The 13,295-nt window shown below is 45.7% G+C and overlaps 1 long non-coding RNA gene across 4 annotated transcripts; it reads left to right on the top strand.

The window, feature by feature from the left end:
• The first annotated feature begins 253 nt into the window (after positions 1–253).
• Positions 254–13,064, top strand: LOC311520215. Of its 4 annotated transcripts, none has more exons than XR_014711522.1 (4): positions 254–377; positions 748–845; positions 10,761–10,982; positions 11,623–11,698. It is a non-coding gene; the product is annotated as an uncharacterized lncRNA (long non-coding RNA). The 4 variants fall into 4 exon arrangements; XR_014711523.1 differs by having other exon boundaries at positions 254–415; XR_014711521.1 differs by lacking the exons at positions 254–377; positions 748–845 and adding exons at positions 6,260–6,347; positions 12,755–13,064.
• The last annotated feature ends 231 nt before the right edge of the window (positions 13,065–13,295 follow it).

Below are 13,295 nucleotides of genomic sequence, written 5' to 3'. Positions count from 1 at the left end.
GACCCGGGTCAAAATGACCCCTCTGGATGGCATCATGCTAAGAGCTCAAGTGAATGATTGATTAGAGGGTAAAAGTTGATTGAGCTTTGGTCTGTGCCTGTTTTGCAGCCCCTTCCAAAATATTAATTAGAGAAAACCAGTAATGCAATGTCCACAGGGCATATTTCTGGGACATGTGACTCCTTTGAGAACAAAAGATATAAATGCTAAGCAAAGTAAATTAGTTAGTTAGTTCCCCAATTAACATCTGAAGAAGACTATGACGCTGTAAGACAGAAGGCCTCTGGCTAACCAAGACCCTGCTTTGGGGGAGATTTGACAGACCAAGTACATGAGAGGGGAGAAGAAGAGAAGAAAAGAAGTCTCCATCTGAACTGGTAGATATACCTGCTTTGTTGGCCAATCAGGATCCTGTGTAAGACCAACATAGTTACTGAGGGTTTATGCTTGGGGAATTGAGGCTTATTAGGGAGATGTGTAATATATAATCTTTACTGCTTGTGTGACTCTGTCTCAAATAAATTACTAAGCATTAAGCATATTGTTTCTGAATTTTCATTCGTGCAGGTAACAATCGGCCCAGCTGTAGGCCATTAAAGATCCGTTTCAGTGGTGTGGTGCCTCACAATCATGTGTACCCCTGGGGAGTGTCACATTTACACATATCCAGACAGCTAATGACTTTGTTGGCATCTGTTAGATTTCAAACTGAGTAAAACGCTCTACATTTTATGTTGATTGTCACAGGTGTCAGGAGCTGTGCGCCAAACCTAATTTTCATTCAATGGAAAAGATTGCGCCTGACCTCATCCTTCGGACAAGAGTGCGGCCTCAAGAGACTACAGGTCTGAGTATCTAATGCTCCCATCTTAATCTAAGTGATCTTCATGGAATTCTAAAATGCAGCGTGCACTTGGATAAAGACAGTACCGTAAGATACTAAGGTCAGCAGTCCCTCTGTGTTCAGCCTTAATAAGAAAGAAGAGTCTATTTCCAGAAAGCTTTAAAGATTCATATATACACACACACCCCATATGCTACATGCTGATAACATACTGACCAGTTTTGCTTTAGGTTTTCAGTTATTTGTGTTGGCAAATTGTGGAGGCATTAGGATATTACTGTCTTCTGAGAGTAGTCTTTAAAGACCTCACATATTACCCTATGCAAAGTGCCACACCCAATATCTCATTAAAAGAAACTATTAATACTGCAGGAAGTTCCCAAAGCTCTGATTACGCAGCAGAGAGACCAGAATCTGCATAGATGATTGTGCCTATATCAGAATTACAGGGCATGAGCAGAGCTGAATGACCTAATAAGCCCTGAGCGAGGAACTCTATTGTATTCATTTAAATTCTAATACTGTACCTTCCACTGTTAAGAATCAATAAGGAGACTAACATCTGTTGTGTGAGGGTCCCTCTCTGTTCCTCCCACACCAGGAAATGCTACAAGCATGTTTTTTCCTGGTGTGTTTCTTTTATTATGTAAGCTAACAGTATCTACTACTTAGGGAGGGAAGAGAGGCTGAAGAAGAGGGTTTGACATTTGGCCCAGACAGTTGGAAGGTTTGTTGTTGTTCCAAGTTCCTGACTCTTGCCCACTTAAGTTTTACCGTTGGTATGGACAGTGCCTCTGCTCCTGACAAGAGAAAGGTGGGCAAAGGAGGTTGAGGTGGTTCCTTCAGTATCCAGAGCCCAGACTATGAGGACTCTTGGAAATGCAGATCAAAGCCTTGTCCACTTGGGTTAATAGCCACCTGGTGTAGCAAAGGCTTAGGCCTGGTCTACAAAAGTTAGGCTGACATAGTTACAATACTCAGGGTGTGAAAAAAATACACTCCTGAGCACCACAGCTATGCTGACCTAGCCCCCAGCATAACTGCAGCTGTCAATGGAAGAATGCTTCCATCAATATATCCACCTTCCCTCGGTGAGGTAGTGTTCCTATAGCAACAGAAAAACTTTTGCTGTCAGTGTAGGTTCCATATACTCTGGAGGGTTATGCTGGCATAGCTACAGCGACCTTGCTACACTCATATAGTCTCCATAGTGAAAACATATTCCTAATGTAGGATATGCTGCACCAGGTGTAAGTTCACTTTTTACAGCAGTGCAGTACACCTTTACTAGAGGGTATACATTGGTGCAGCTGTAGCCACACAGATTGGAAGGCATGAGATGCACTGTCCTAGGGTTGGGGGTTCCACGACCACCGCTCCCAAGAGGAGGCGGCAGGTGGTGGTGGTCGGGGACTCTCTCCTCAGGGGGACTGAGTCATCTATCTGCCGCCCCGACCGGGAAAACCGAGAAGTCTGCTGCTTGCCAGGAGCTAGGATTCATGATGTGACGGAGAGACTGCCGAGACTCATCAAGCCCTCGGATCGCTACCCCTTCCTGCTTCTCCACGTGGCCACCAGTGATACTGCCAAGAATGACCTTCAGCAGATCACTGCAGACTACGTGGCTCTGGGAAAAAGGATAAAGGAGTTTGAGGCGCAAGTGATGTTCTCATCCATCCTACCCGTGGAAGGAAAAGACCCGGGTAGAGACCGTCGAATCGTGGAAGTCAACAAATGGCTACACAGGTGGTGTTGGAGAGAAGGCTTTGGATTCTTTGACCATGGAATGGTGTTCCAAGAAGGAGGAGTGCTGGGCAGAGACGGGCTCCACCTAATGAAGAGAGGGAAGAGCATCTTCGCAAGCAGGCTGGCTAACCTAGTGAGGAGGTCTTTAAACTAAGTTCACCGGGGGAAGGAGACCAAAGCCCTGAGGTAAGTGGGAAGTGGGATACCGGGAGGAAGCACGAGCAGGAGCGCGTGAGAGGGGAGGGCTCCTGCCTCATACTAAGAAAGCAGGACAACAGTGAGTTATCTCAAGTGCCTATACACAAATGCAAGAAGCCTGGGAAACAAGCAGGGAGAACTCAAAGTCCTGGCACAGTCAAGGAATTGTGATGTGATTGGAATAACAGAGACTTGGTGGGACAACTCACATGACTGGAGCACTGTCATGGATGGATATAAACTGTTCAGGAAGGAGTTGCACTGTATGTAAGGGAGCAGTATGACTGCTCAGAGCTCAAGTATGAAACTGCAGAAAAACCTGAGAGTCTCTGGATTAAGTTTAGAAGTGTGAGCAACAAGGGTGATGTTGTGGTGGGAGTCTGCTATAGACCACCAGACCAGGGGGATGAGGTGGATGAGGCTTTCTTCCGGCAACTCACAGAAGTTACTAGATCGCAGGCCCTGGTTCTCATGGGAGACTTCAGTCACCCTGATATCTGCTGGGAGAGCAATACAGCAGTGCACAGACAATACAGGAAGTTTTTGGAAAGTGTAGGGGACAATTTCCTGGTGCAAGTGCTGGAGGAACCAACTAGGGGCAGAGCTCTTCTTGACCTGCTGCTCACAAACTGGGGAGAATTAGTAGGGGAAGCAAAAGTGGATGGGAACCTCGGAGGCAGTGACCATGAGATGGTCGAATTCAGGATCCTGACACAGGGAAGAAAGGAGAGCAGCAGAATACAGACCCTGGACTTCAGAAAAGCGGACTTTGACTCCCTCAGGGAACTAATGGGCAGGATCCCCTGGGAGAATAACATGACGGGGAAAGGAGTCCAGGAGAGCTGGCTGTATTTTAAAGAATCCTTATTGAGGTTACAGGGACAAACCATCCTGATGTGTAGAAAGAATAGTAAATATGGCAGATGACCAGCTTGGCTTAACAGTGAAATCCTTGCTGATCTTAAACACAAAAAAGAAGCTTACAAGAAGTGGAAGATTGGACAAATGACCAGGGAAGAGTATAAAAATATTGCTCGGGCATGCAGGAGTGAAATCAGGAAGGCCAAATCACACCTGGAGTTGCAGCTAGCAAGAGATGTAACAAGAAGTAACAAGAAGGGTTTCTTCAGGTATGTTAGCAACAAGAAGAAAGTCAAGGAAAGTGTGGGTCCCTTACTGAATGAGTGAGGCAACCTAGTGACAGAGGATGTGGAAAAAGCTAATGTACTCAATGCTTTTTTTTGCCTCTGTCTTCACAAAAAAGGTCAGCTCCCAGACTGCTGCACTGGGCAGCACAGCATGGGGAGGAGGTGACCAGCCCTCTGTGGAGAAAGAAGTGATTCGGGACTATTTAGAAAAGCTGGACGAGCACAAGTCCATGGGGCTGGATGCGCTGCATCCAAGAGTGCTAAAGGAGTTGGCGGATGTGATTGCAGAGCCATTGGCCATTATCTTTGAAAACTCATGGCGATCAGGGGAAGTCCCGGATGACTGGAAAAAGGCTAATGTAGTACCCATCTTTTAAAAAGGGAAGAAGGAGGATCCTGGGAACTACAGGCCAGTCAGCCTCACCTCAGTCCCTGGAAAAATCATGGAGCAGTTCCTCAAAGAACCCATTCTGAAGCACTTAGAGGAGAGGAAAGTGATCAGGAACAGTCAGAATGGATTCACCAAGGGCAAGTCATGCCTGACTAATCTAATTGCCTTCTATGACGAGATAACTGGCTCTGTGGATGAGAGGAAAGCAGTGGACGTGTTGTTCCTTGACTTTAGCAAAGCTTTTGACATGGTCTCCCATCGTATTCTTGCCAGCAAGTTAGAGTATGGGCTGGACGAATGAACTATAAGGTGCATAGAAAGCTGGCTAGAATGTTGGGCTTAACGGGTAGTGATCAATGGCTCCATGTCTAGTTGGCAGCCGGTATCAAGTGGAGTGCCCCAAGGATCAGTCCTTGGGCCGGTTTTGTTCAGTAAGTTCATAAATGATCTAGAGGATGGTGTGGATTGCACCCTCAGCAAGTTTGCAGATGACACTAAACTGGGAGGAGAGGTAGATACACTGGACGGTAGGGATAGGATACAGAGGGACTTAGACAAATTAGAGGATTGGACCAAAAGAAATCTGATGAGTTTCAACAAGAAAAAGTGCAGAGTCCTGCACTTAGGAAGGAAGAATCCCATGCACCGCTACAGACTAGGGACCGAATGGCTAGGCAGCAGTTCTGCAGAAAAGGACCTAGGGGTTACAGTGGACGAGAAGCAGGATATGAGTCAACAGTGTGCCATTGTTGCCAAAAAGGCCAATGGCATTTTGGGCTGTATATGTAGGGGCATTGCCAGCAGATTGAGGGACGTGATCGTTCCCCTCTATTCCACATTGGTTAGGCCTCATCTGGAGTACTGTGTCCAGTTTTGGGCCCCACACTACAAGAAGGATGCGGAAAAATTGGAAAGCATCCAGTGGAGGGCAATAAAAATGATTAGGGGACTGTAACACATGACTTATGAGGAGAGGCTGAGGGAACTGGGATTGTTTAGTTTGCGGAAGAGAAGAACGAGGGGGGATTTGATAGCTGCTTTCAACTACCTGAAAGAAGGTTCCAAAGAGGATGGATCTAGACTGTTCTCAGTGGTAGCTGATGACAGAACAAGGAATAATGGTCTCAAGTTGCAGTGGGGGAGGTTTAGGTTGGATATTAGGAAAAACTTTTTCACTAAGAGGGTGGTGAAACACTGGACTGCGTTACCTCGGGAGGTGGTGGAATCTCCTTCCTTAGAAGTTTTCAAGGTCAGGCTTGACAAAGCCCTGGCTGGGATGATTTAGTTGGTGTTGGTCCTGCTTTGAGCAGGGGGTTGGACTAGATGACCTCCTGAGGTCCCTTCCAACCCTGATATTCTATGATTCTAGGATTCAAAAAACCCCAGTGTAGACATGGGCTAAGACTTGAAGCCTGCTGCACTATTGTACAGGGAGCCAGTGACTGTTCCTTGTGTATTATGCAGAAGATTAAAATTGCCTTTTTCTTTTTTAACCTGTGAAGTCTGCCACCTCCAAATATTTACAATGCTGAACCTGTACGGGGAGACTTTGGCAAACCAATAAAGTGCCTGAAACCACTATGGCTTATTGCTAAAAGCAGCCAAGTCAGCAGGCTTAGCTTAACCAAGGCTGGAGGGGAGGGGGTTTTTTGGGTGCCACAGAGAGGGCAGCTTGACCCCGCATCCTTCCTGATATGAATTGTGTTGAAGTTGCTGATAATTGCATCTTAGAAGAGCAGGATGTGCCCCAGGAATGTCTATTGGCACCTCAAGGCTGCAAACTCTGGAAAAACCCACTCCTGGTTAACCGATAATCAGAAGGAGCCTCTTGCTTGCCCATTGGAACTGCTTGCTTAACAAGTTTTCTTTAAGGGACATGTCATTCCATTACTAATGTATAAATAAGGGGGAAAAGTTTGAGGTCGGGGGACTCTTCAGTTCTGGACTCTCTCCCTCTGGATGCATCTTGTGTTTCCCAGCGGCAGACTGCTGTGCCACTCGAGAGCCACACTCAGCTTTGGTAATTATCAAGGGTTGGGGTGTTTTACTAACCTCTTGCAGACGTGTGTATAAGTGCTTGAGACTAAGTCAAGTTTAGCTTTAAGTGAAAGAACTCTTGTGTTGTCCTGTTTGTGCCAGCCATCTATCGGTTGGACGGCCATGTCTCCCCTGATTTATTTCCTGATACCACCTTGCACAGAGTAAAAGTTACCAAGAGCTTTGGGTTGAAAGAACCCCAGGTAACAAACCCCTTGATCTTGTTTGCCAAGGGTTTGGTATCCTTGCCTGCATGGGTGACGTGTATAATAGGTCAGGGAAGGCAAAGCCTTCCCTGGCGCAGCCACCCACAAGAGACACCTGGGCCATGGTGGCCCCACCTCTTCCCCGAGGCCCCTCCAGCCACTGTCTGCTGCTGCAGCCGCCTGCCTATCTGCACTCCACCTCCCGCCCCCCAGGTCCCTGCTGCTCGCCGTATCGTTTCTCCTCAGGGTGGGGAAGTGAGGAGGGATGCTGCAAGCAAGCGGTGGGCACGGGGGTTTGGCAGGGAAGTGTGGTGGATTGGCCGGGCACTGGGGCCACCGGCTCAGATGAGGGGAGGGCACCAGCTCTGCCCGTCACTCAAGCAGGGGGGAGTAGCTTGGCTTGGCACTCAGGCAGCTCGACTCAGCCCAGCACTGGGGCTGGCCTGGTCTGCTGGTTGCGGGGGATTGGGGGAAGGGGAGAGACAAGTAGGTGCCTGGCCTGGTGCTGGGAGTGGCCTGGCACGGAGCTCGGCCCGGTCCTGGCGGGGATTGGCCTGGGGTGGCTGGGATGAGCGAGTCGAGGCTCCTCTGATTGCAAGGGGGGGCCTCAGGGCTCCTGCTGTCATGGGGGGGGCGTGTTTCGGGGCTCCAGCATGCAGGGGCAGGGCCTTGGGCAGAAGGGGCGGGGTCAGTTGGCTAGCCTCCCCAAAGTGGAGGTCCACCTGTCACCCATGCGTGCCTGGTTACAGGATGACCAAAAAGAAGCCTGGAACTGTGGTTCATAGAATCATAGCATTAGAAGGGACTGCAAGGGTCATCTAGTCTAACCCTGTCAGGGTTCCCTCCCCACTCTGAACTCTGGGGCACAGATGTGGGGGACCCGTATGAAAGACCCCCTAAGCTTATTTCTGCCAGCTTAGGTTAAAAATTTCCCCAAGACACAAATCCTTTCCTTGTCTTTGGACAGTATTGCTGCCACCACCGAGTGATTTAGACAAAAATTCAGGAAAAGGACCACTTGGAGTCCCTGTTTCCCCAAAATATTCCCCCAAAGCCCTTCACCCCCTTTCCTGGGGAGGCTTGAGAATACTTTCCTAACCAATTAGTTGCAATGTGAGCACAGACCAAACCCCTTGGTTTTTAGGACACTGAAAATCAATCAGGTTCTTAAAAGAAGAATTTTATTTAAAAAAAGGTAAAAGAATCACACCTGCAAAAATCAGGATGGAAGGTACTTTTTACAGGGTAATAAAAAGATTTAAAACACAGAGGATTCCCCTCTAGGCTCAGCTTCAAAGTTACAAACAAACAAAAAACCCAGGAATAAAACTCACTCTTAGCATAGGGAAAATTCACAAGCTAAAACAAAAGATAATCTAATGCATTTCCTTGCCATTACTTACACTTTTTGTAATCTTAGATTCTCATTTCAGGTATGTTTTCAGGAGATTTTTTCCAGCCTGGTCTCTCTCTCTCTCTGTTCCCTCTCTGGACAGAGAAAGAAACAAAGAGAGCACAAACAAAACTCCCCTCCCCAGATTTGAAAGTATCTTCTTTTCTCATTGGCCCTTTTGATCAGGTGCCAACTAGGTTATTTGAGCTTCTTACCCCTTACAGGTAAAGATTCAGTACAGCTACCCAGGAGGAATTTTATGCTACCCTTAGCTGTATGTTTAAGACAAACCCCCAAGAGTTCTCTGTTTTATTCCCAGCTCTTTTTAAATTTTGAAATCAAGATCGGGTGTTTTCCTAAAACAGGGGTGGACAAACTTTTTGGCCAGAGGGCCACATCAGGGTTGCGAAACTGTATGGAGGGCTGGGTAGGGAAGGCTGTGCCTCCCCAAACAGCCTGGCCCCTGCCCCCTATCTGTCCCCTCCTACTTCCCGCCCCCTGACTACTCCCCTCAGAACTCCTGACCCATCCAACTCTCTCACTCCCTGCCCCTGACTGCCCCCCAGACCCCTATCCACACCCGCTATCCAACCCTCACCTTTTCCCCATCCCCTCACTTTCTCAACCCCTATCCACACCTCAGCCACCTGACAGGCCCCTCAGGACTCCCACATCCAATCCAACCATTCCTGCTCCCTGTCCCCTGACTGCCCCTGGGACCCTCTGCCCCTTATCCAACACCCCCCACCCCCTTACCATGCAGCTGAGAGCAGCAGGAGCTTGCAGCTCCACCATCTGGCTGGAGCCAGACACACTGCCCGCATGGTGGCGTGACTGCGGGGGAGGGGGAACAGCAGGGGAGGAGCCAGGGGCTAGCTTCCCCAGCTGGGAGCTCAAGGGCCAGGCAGGATGGTCCTGCGGGCTGTAGTTTTCCCACCTCTGTCCTAAAAGATATGCTCTAGGTCAAACTGGAATTACTTGGGGGGGGAAGTCCTATGGGCTGTGCTATCCTGGTGGTCAGACCAGATGATAATAGTGGTCCCTTCTGGCCTTAGAATCTATAAACCTGTACTGCAGCTTTGCTCTGTGACTTTGCAGAAGTCCTATAACCTTTTGGTGCCTCATGGTACAGCCTGGATAACAATCACTCCTACTTCAAAGGAACATTATGAGATTTAGGCCTGATGAACACTTAAAAGTTAGCCCTGACTGAGCAGAGAGGTGGATTAACTACAGCGATGGAAAAAGCCCTTCTGTCGACACAGGAAGTGTCTACACTACTGCATTATGGTGGCATTAGCTGCAGCTGGGCTGGTGTAGTGTAGACATAGCTGTAAATAATTCTTGCAGACTGATTTTTGCAATGCTTAGATGAAAGGTCACAGGAACAAAGTATTCGTGTCAATATAATTATTTGAAAAGGTCAGCTGATAATGTACCATAGCCTATATTATTCTTATACTCAGATTTAATTATTCATAATTTATTATGGTGGTACCTGGGGACCAACAAAAAAATGGGTCTCCATTACGCTAGGCCTGGAGCAAATGCATGGTAAAGATGCCCCATCAGCCATTTAGCAAAGAAACAAAAAGTTAGTTACAAAAAGACCACACTGTATATTCAGTTTTCAGGATGCAAACAACTGTTTGGAATAAGACCTTAAATTAGTTCAGTTTGAAGCAGTTAAGGCAAAAGTAAATTATTTCTATTCCTTGTCTGATATGGGCAAGTTTGGGGCAAGAGAGTGATACACAGGAGAGAGCGATGATAAATTATCCTTAGGTCTGTGCTCTCTCTCTGCACGCTGCACAGCCCTCAGGAGCATAAGTTAATGTTCTAGTCAGATGAGAAAGATATAGGTTGCACCAGCTCCCAAACTCTATCTACAGACTGAATATCAATGTCATTTATTTCACCTGACATGCGTACACAAATATGTTAAACTAGAGGAAAATTAGCTTTTCATCTTGCTCTGGGAAGCTGAATTCCATCTTTGGAAAGAAATCACAGAGCAATTCTTCATTTGTTAGAAAGCAGTTAACAAAATAAAGTGCTTCTGAGAACAGATCCATTGATCAAAGCTGTTTTGATTCTGAGGCTGAGGGTTTTTTGGTTTGGTTTGTGTTTTGGTTTGTGTTTTGCTTGCTTCCCCTCGCCCCCCCCCCTTTTCTTTAGGGCTGAAGAAAGGTCCCAGACTGATAATCCTGCAGAGCCTTGACATCCTCTCATTATCCACCAAATATGAACTGAACAATCCCCCAAATACTTCCCACCAGGAGTTGCGTTTTCAAAGTCTATTCCGTCTTTTTGCTGATATAACCAATGAAGTTCTTAATTCCAGTGATGGACTTTGCGATGTAGCTACTTTAGCCCTGATCCTTAGTTATTCACTGCAATGGGAGCAGACTCAGACCCTTGGTTTTTTTGGAGCTGTACTGTCACTCCCAATCTTATATTATATAGCCCACAAACCTGTATGATGGTAAAAACTTTGCATCATTAGCAACCTAGGCAAGATTTGAACTGGTGACCTAAAGGGAAAGGTGCAGTAACCCCACCACCAGTCCCCTTCTAGTTGGTGTTTTTAAATTTAATCAATTCTGATCTCAGAAGCAGGTGAGATGCAAGATTAAATAATCATTGTACAACCACCTTTCAAATAACTGCCAGAGATTTCTTCAATTAACTTAATCCTCCTCTCTCTCTCACACAGAAACACTTTGTATGAAAGTAAATACTGTAATTAGTTGCCTAAATCCTCTAATCCCACCTGTCGTGCTTTGAATCCTGGCAGATGGCTCAAGACATACAGTATGGGCACATATCTCTATCATCTCATGTCCTTCCAATTGATGCTGGTTCTGGATAGCAGAATTCTGAAACAGGCCTTCAGAACTTCAGGAACCAGGCTGAATCCAATTCCTTGGCCGCTGCTACAGTACAGTTCACCTCAAGGCAGGTTTCCATAGAGGCACAGAATATACTGGAAAGCTGCCAGCTGGCTTTGCAAATACTGGTAAGGTTCTTTCCCACCCCCAACTTCTACACAAGAAGTTGTGCGAGCCTTTGAGAAAAATGCAGTTTGTTTCCTAGATTTAAATTCTGTCCAAAGAGGACTTCTCTGGTGTCAGACATAGAACGAAATGCCATCACTTGCAAAAGTCATTCATTACATGCAGTTAGGCACAGTCCATGGGTCAGCTGGAACATGAAATGTCATGCAGAAAATTAAAATGGTTCTTGCCCTGGACATGCTGCAAGTATGTTAGCTGGATGTCTCTAGTCAGCCATGAAGTGGTTAACACATAAGTGTTCATAATGAGGCTTCATATTAACTTCCAATTAAGGTGAATAGGGAATGTTCATACCTCTCAATGCTATTATTTCAGTCATGCTGGCTGACAGACTCAACCAGACAGCAATGCATCCTTGTCATAGGTGCCAGCTGTCCCTGTTTAGGTGGAACAGTCCCTTTTTTGTCATTCTGGCCCATTAAAATAATCCATCAAATCCAGTATATTTCAGTAGGGGCTAATGGCGCAACCCTGTCTTCCCTTCAAATGTCCCTATTAATTTCTTCTATATGTTGTCATCTGTGTTACATTGTGAAGTATCTTTGCAACTTTATTGATTTTTTTTTCCTTTTCTTTTTTAAGCCTTACAGACTGCCTTGCGGTACTCAGCTGAAAAAATAAACATCTCTGGACTCTGGGAGATAAGAACTTGCTGCAGGTCAGAGTTCAGGAGAATACTATCGTGGCGTAACAGCCAACCCTTTAGATTACTTTGCTTTTGTAAATTCCTGTAACAAATTGCTCTGCCCTCTTCTGGATAGAATCAGAACAGTTCAGTTCTGTATCATAGACCCTATACTACTAACCACACAAATGAATTAGTAATATACTAATAGTATATCATAGCGCCCTGAAGTAGCAGGGCCCTACGTTTTGGAGAAGGAATAGCCAAGGTCTGCATCCTTTTTCTTTTTCCCCCTTCTGTCCTCTGTGATGTCAGAAACGACTGTGAATATTTAGGTGACCACAGATTTGTTAAATATTTTCAGTGGAATCAAAAAGCCTTTAACATATTAAAAATATTCTCATCTTCCACCAAAGACACTAAAATGATCAGTGAAAGGCTATATTATGACAATAAACCACATCATATGAAAGATGTACATGAGCTGCAGGTCACTAATCCTACATAGACAAAGCTTTTAAAAGGACAGTAGCAGGCTAAAAATCGTGGCCTAGATTCTCCATTCTGTCCAAGGGTACATCCACATAGCTAATGAAGGTGTGATTGTAGCTCAGGTAAACATACGGGTGCTAGCTTTAATCTAACAAGCACAGGTAACCACAGCAGTGAAGTAGCCACCTCATACCCGTGGGAACACTGGGTATGTACTCTGGTTGCTAGCTTGCGCTGAAGTCTGTGTAGCAACCAGTACAACGGGTAGTCTCCTGTGGCTATCTCACAGGGCTCACCCCGGCCCCTTCTTTAAGATACAAAACACCACTCTAGTGGAGAAGATGCAGAAGAAAACAGACATTGCAGAGTTTCCAGCTGACTTCTTCTCATCCTGTGTGTTTCTCTGCAGGAGGGAGCAATTGATCCCCTATTCAAAAACTGAATGATGCCCAGGTTCAATTAGTTTAAAATCATCATGAAAGGCCCTATGTTGCTTCTTGTCCCAAAGCGGCTCAATTCTGGCATGATTCTTCCACTGCTCACCCTCATACATGTTAAAGGATTTGTTTTCTCTCTTTTTGTTATTTTAAACTTAAGAAACAAGCAACTTCAGTCGAATAGCCACAAGATAATAGACTTACAACTGCAAGAGGAGTCAAAAGTTTACGTTTCACACAACCTGTTGTGCCGCAGTATTGCAAGAGTCTTGCATCAGTGTCTCATGCTAAGTAAATGCATATGGGTTTGACTCAAAATGAAGACTAACTGGAAACTCTCTCGTTGTTAAATCTCTTACATAATACTGAATTTATTGTCAGGGTTACACTAGATAAATTAAACTTGGGTAGGTATCTGTTTAGTCCTTTTTGTTAAACAAATCAAACCTCTTTATACCATGACTGTACATCCTTCGCTTCATATTAAAAATATATTTTCCATTTAACTCTGAACTCTTCTGCTGCTTTCAGTACCTGTTGCAAATATATATAGATTTGCTCTTCTCTCCCATGTTGTATTCTAATACTTACTTTGTTATTTCTGAAAAGAACTAAATACAGTAAAAGCTGTTTTACCCGGCCTGTTGGGGGAATGGGGGGTGCTGGTAAATGAAAAATGCTGTTTAACTAAGAGGGAGGGA

This window comes from Lepidochelys olivacea (genome assembly GCF_965140295.1).
Source record: "Lepidochelys olivacea isolate rLepOli2 genome assembly, chromosome: 4".
Classification (NCBI taxonomy): domain Eukaryota; kingdom Metazoa; phylum Chordata; order Testudines; family Cheloniidae; genus Lepidochelys; species Lepidochelys olivacea.
This window is presented reverse-complemented; position numbering and strand designations above follow the sequence as displayed.